A 6565-nucleotide genomic window follows, 5' to 3' on the forward strand; every position below is an offset into this window, starting at 1 on the left:
GTCAACAGTTGTCAGTGACCACATAATACGTCAAATATATAACGTAATTATGTAACGTTATTGCTTTTCGACAAATCATAAAGATCCCAAATATGTATAATTGTACATATATCTTACAAAAGTGATCAGACTTCAACAGAAAACATCAGTAAATTTTGTTTACTTACTGAAGATGGATATATTTTGGTTTTTTCTTATATGTGCACTTGCAACTTTTACAAATGGTATGTTGTTTTCATTGTTACAGTTTTGAGGTTTATGTTGTTTAATATATAATTGTACGTGTAAGCTTTTTTTTAACTAAGATTTTAAGTGAGTGGATCTGTAATAACAGAAGACCATTTACGTATCATCCGCAAGCGGCTTCGGCATTCATCGGTTTAAACGGAATCATTGAAATACAGTTACGCCCAAAGAATGCTGAATTGCCTGAATTGCCTGAGGATTCACTTACTTTTTACATTCGTTTATATTAACCTTTAGTCTGCTTGCGGCAAGTGATTCTTGTCTTTGCGACCAGTGAAGACCAAGATCATGGTCTTAACTGTTCGCTATTCAGACAGTAAATTTTCAGTGAACACCCCTTCGAATTATAAATGGTATTGCGCAAATTGAATAAGTGAACCAGTCCATTTCAGAAATTTAGCTGGCTAAAGGTTAAATACGTTGTCGGTGTCTGGTTGCTTTTTATTGTAATTTTTGTTATATACTGGTTTTGTGAGTTTCAGAAATTCAGTTTACAGGAGTTCAATGTGAAAGCATAAAAAGCAAACAAGCGACGTTGATGTTTTTTATTGCGTTTAAGTAGCTTGATCAATAGTGTTGTCTGATATTTTAAAAAAATCCTTTGTTAAGTATAAATGCATGTAAGAAAACAACGTGTGTGTCTTTGTAGCAGTTTTAGATTCCAATTATTACCGTATAGAATAAAGCTTCTTACTGTACATTCAGTAAAATCCCTGCCAAAGAACGCCTAGAAACGTTATTAAAGTTTCCCGTTTAACAATAAATAGTAAAATCTTACCTGTGTCGAGAGACCATCTACCAGCAAAGGTGATATTTACAGAAAGTTTTTACTGATTTTGTTATTTTAACCAATATATGGTCTATAACAAACCTGACAATTGTTGTGATCGCTTTAAATTCTAAAAATGATTTTCATCATCTATTACAGGACAGTTGCAAGATAGGCCGTTACAAACTGGTATAGGATATATCGATGGACGTCAAGTGAGAATTGATGATCTTGTCGAACAAAGATTAGGCGGGAGACTATCTCAAAACATAATACCTGCAGTTCGGAACATAGGACCTTTTAGACCTGAGAGACAGCGCCAAGTCGTGGTTTCAGGTAGTCTTAGCGGTTCCCTAGGACAGTTTGGTCTAGATAGACTACAACCGTGTCGGCCAAATATTTGTACACTAGAATTTATACCACGAAGATGCAGATATACTCCTGTGTTACAGTCAGCCTTTGGTTATTATTGTCTCGGTTGCCCGGAAGATATTTGTGAAACTCAGAGGAGACTGACGCCGAGACAGCGCAGGAGAAGACGCAGGATGAGACGACGTCTATGTCGAAACTTTGGCATTTGTTTAGGACGGGAAGCCGGCTCTCCTCTTCTTGGAAATGTTATTCCCTGATTCCATGAAGAAGTCCCTAATAAATAGTTTCTATTTTTCATTTTTAGCGTATTTGCGCGTAAAACGGAGGCCAGATGGGCATTATTTCACTGGTGGAATGTATACTACATAAAATAAGACACTTTTTATGCTTATATTCACACGTTTTCAAGTTGTTTACAAGACAGCGAAAGTAGGGTGTTTATTCTGCTGACCTCTTTCTGAAATGCGGCAATATAGGCGTACCTGACTTCAGTTGACTTGCATGTCACTGCGTACTATTTAACAATCTTTTTCTTTTCGTTTTCTACGAGAAAATGTATGGATAACAGCTCTATGACGGAGTGAAAATCTAGAAAATGTATCAGAATGGATCTGAAGTGACTGAATTTGATATGAAACAAAAAAACAATTTCTTTTATTGGTATGTAACCTGGTGAATAGACATATAGACTATTATGCTGAAAGAGCTAAAACTAATAAATACATGTGCGATTTCTTTCGTTGTATTGCATGTTGTTTTTCACGGCAATTATGTTATTATTTTTTTATGTACCTTAGTACTTAAATATATAATTCAAATTCTGATGAATAGTAAGTTTTCTATGAAATATAATTGTGAAAATAATTCACTTGTTTGATTTCTTTTTAATTGCAAACGTGTCAATTGTTAGAGCGCGGATGAATATGATTTTTATTTTATGTAATGCACGTTTTAAAAATCAAATTTTATGGCCAGTCTCATTTAATCAACATTTCAAGACAGTTTTCATTTTGTCGTATATTCCGTTTGAGGTTTATTTACGGAACAAAAAGGTTCATGGCATAAGGTTACATCCCTATTATTATATGCAAATGCTTCATTGGGTTTTTCATATATATAATTACCCCTCCCAACCTCCCCCTTTTGATATAAAATATTTAAAAACACTCTGAATAAATATTTTTAATTTGAATTTCTAGTTTTAAAACATTTGACGTATATCAAAAAAATTAACAATTTAAAAGAAAAGATAAGTTTTAAGCTGTGAATAGCCCTTGGAATTCAATTATAACCAAGATTAAGTTGTTAGGTTTCGCCAACATTATAGGCAAAGGGGGATATTTACAGTTCTACAAACTATTATTTCTAATGAATTCCGGCTAAACAAAACTAATTATAGATAAAGGCCACTCCAGTCAACGTAACACATATACAATCTGTGTGTCGCTTCTGTAGTTACCCTGACACCAGAATGACTTGATAAAGACTACAAATTATTGGCGTGTCTATATAAGATTTATTACGATTTTTATCAAGCTAACCGGAAATTAATCATACCGCCTACACCGAAGAATAAAATTGCACAATATTTGTATGAATATACTAAGCATCCGTCCAGTCAAATGATATTTGTAAAAATTATGTTTGTAAACTCTCAAACTGTTCAGAAGTGATCGATTCTATCAAGTTGAACGTTGCTGATTTTGCTTATGGATTGACACTTTAAGGCATATCTGAAAACTCTTGCATTATTATCTAAAGACTGTGACACAGATACTGATTGCAAATCGCATAATAATTGAAAACCGCGCAACTTTTGAAAATAAAGCGTTTAAGGTAATGTCCTCATTTGAATTTTTGACGCATACTTCAATATACATTATATGGTAGGTTATGTTTCTAGCAGAACCAGATAACACCTTCTACAGAAGTAATTTCGGGCAAATAAACGCGCACGTTTTGATACAATTTGATCAGGTGACGTTATTTGCTTTAATTATCCAAGATCTTTACAGTTTTTTTTTTTCATCGTGATATCTTTCATTTTATATTACCATTACAAAATGGAACTGGTGTTTATTCTATTTAATGGTACTTTTCAGTTACGTATAAATTCTAAAATTTGTAAGACCAGCGTGCCTTTTCCTTTTGATTTACACCGATTTGAGCCCGCCCGCTTAGATCAACAGGGATATCACTGACCCGCGATTTGCGAGATTATGAGTTCGACTCCCAGGCGAGGCGTCTGATCTCCGTAATGAAGTAATAAAAGACAACGTGTTTGATGTCGTTTCATCACCCCACTTTTAATTCATGTGGGGATGTTTCCTTGCAATTACTTGTGGTGAACAGGTTTGTACTGGTACAGAATCCAGGGTCACTGATTAGGATAAATACTCGCCGTTGATAAATGGCGCTAAACCCGCAATAAAACAAACAGTTCTAACAACTATGGTTGTTTACAACACGGCCCTTGTGTATATATATTCTTTATTATAGTCTCATCGGTGTACAAACAATACATGCACATAAAATAATCAGAACATTAAAAACAACAGTACACAGTCATTCAAAACATTAGAATTATAAGAGACTTTGTTATATAACACTATGTCTAACATTTACATGTACACATAATTACGATAACGATAAAACCAAGATGTTGTTGCTAATCACTTCCAAAAAAAAAAAAAAAAAAAAAAAATAAGTAATAAAAGTATGACCTAAAATTGCAATGTAACACAATACAACTTCCGATAAGACAGCACACTCGACTTCTCTCTGTGCTTGACTCTGAACTGAACCGAACCATAGCCATTGAAAGGGATAATGTCTATCCTGGTGTAGACTTTGACCTTTGACATTAAATAATTATTATAAGTCTCACCTCCAAAGTAATTGATAATAACATATATATAATAGATTCTATTAGGAACATTAACCAATACAATCCAAGTAAAAAGGAGCATACCTCTATCAAAATTCATACAGAATTATGGAAATGAAGACTTAGATAGTAAATAACTACCTAAGTTCCAATTCAAAGTAACCTAGAAACCTGCCTTAAAAAAAAAAAAAAAATATATATATATATATATATATACATATATATATACATATATATATATAGTTATGGGATAGTAAACAACAACTTAATTACTTAATTTTCAGAAGCTTTGGTAACAGCGATAAAAATAAGTTGACTTTATCAAAAACAAAACAAATTCTAAGTTTAAAGGAAACTTAACTCTGCCAAAGTACAAATCAGAGTTATGGGGTTTGTCCATCTGGCTAAGACTTTGACAATGAACAGCCACTTTAAGTTTCAAGTCAACAGCCTCGATAGTAACCGGGACATTTGACTTTACCATAGACTTTAACCAACTGCAACAGTGATGCCAGGGCGAGTGCAATAGCTATACTTTCTCTTCGAAAGGTCGAGCTAAACCGGAAAGTGAGTTGCTAGTACCTTATTTACAATGCATTGACGATAACAAACTAACAGCTGAATTGCAATAAGAGACTGGATTAGCAGCAACCTCTTGTAATATACAAATTATCATACATGTTAAAATAATAAGTTGTATGGACATTATTTACAAAGATAAAACATTCTTCTATTTAAAATATTATAACAGGTTTTGGCACTTAATCTAATTAACCTGGAATCACTGAGGAAAAATTTCAACTTATCCCTATCAGAAAATGTTAAAAAATCTGGTTGGACTTCTGTTGCTTTTTGCGTCAACTGGAAACGTATATCATCATACAAACTACAATTTAATAGTACATGGCTTTCTGTTTCTATGTTATTACAAAACGGACATTTACGCTGTTCAACTGTGTGCTATAGTAAAACCGTGATTATGTCTTGCAGGAAATAAAAGTAATCAATGCTTGAAATAAAAAAGAAATTCATTCTTTAATCTACCCAGACAGTTTATATCTTTATATCCATCAACTGATAAACATTGCTATTACAGATTAGACTAGTTTGGAAAGTCGTATCGATAAATATAATAATTACTGGGAACGCTGGCAGATAAAATTAGACGAGTACAAGATTATATCATCATCGTCTACGGTTTGATGATACTTCCTTCCGAGGGTTTCCGATTAACCGGATGTTTTTGACAACGACTAGTTACAGTTAAAATGATGCATTGTAGTGTCGCTTAAAACTACACTTTGCTCTATATAATAACATTGATTTTCACTTGAGTGTTCTTTTTCTAATTTATCATGTGTTCATAATTGCAACAATTTACTTGAAACGACTGGCTAGTCAATAGATACGATAAAGAGTTTGTCTTTTATTGGCAGGAAATTGAGACAAATCCTTTTTTAAATGGCATTCTCTCCCGCCCAACAGCATCTCTTATTTGATTCCTTAGTAACTGGCAAGTTCAGTGTAAATGTTTTTAGTAAAGTGCACAGATTAAAAAAGCTCGTGCATCATTATACGTTCAGATGGGAAAATTATATCTGGGAAATATCAAACGACTGTTTATAGTACAGGGAAGCGCTCAAAAATTTAGAAAACATTAAGAAAAAAACATAAACCTAGAAGTATGAGATAAAAACTTCTAAAAATGAACTTATTGCTTAATAGAAGTGCGTCGTGATGTTCGTGTGTAAAACATTTACACAAACAATTGATAGAAATAAAACTCTAAAAGTAGAAATTATTGCGCCTAGATCAAAGAGAAATGGGACGTCTATGTTTAGAAAATAGAACATCAAATGAAATATCTAACTGATTACAATGACAGTGGCAAAATTAGATGTAAGTGATGAAACAAGCGTTTGCACGAAATACTTATATATTTTCTGCTGCTGTACTTAATCCTGAAAGCTTGTTTTTACAATCTTTCCAGAAATAAAGCCAAAATTGAAATTTAATAAAGGATATTTTGTGTTTAAACTTAAAGAGGAAAATATAAATAACGATAAACTTAAAACCTTTTCAAGATGTTAAAAAATATATTATTAGGTTCTTATCTCCATCCTTGATGTTTATTGAAATTAGGTACGTTAACATGAATGTTATAAAAAGAAATCACGATATAAAAACACATTATTACGGAAAAGATGAACCAGATCGTATGTTGATTCTGAATTGACCCTTTTGGTAGCATCCTGTTTGTATTAACAATCCATAAATGTTCGTTAATTAAG

This window comes from Mercenaria mercenaria, chromosome 17, assembly GCF_021730395.1.
Source record: "Mercenaria mercenaria strain notata chromosome 17, MADL_Memer_1, whole genome shotgun sequence".
Taxonomy (NCBI): domain Eukaryota; kingdom Metazoa; phylum Mollusca; class Bivalvia; order Venerida; family Veneridae; genus Mercenaria; species Mercenaria mercenaria.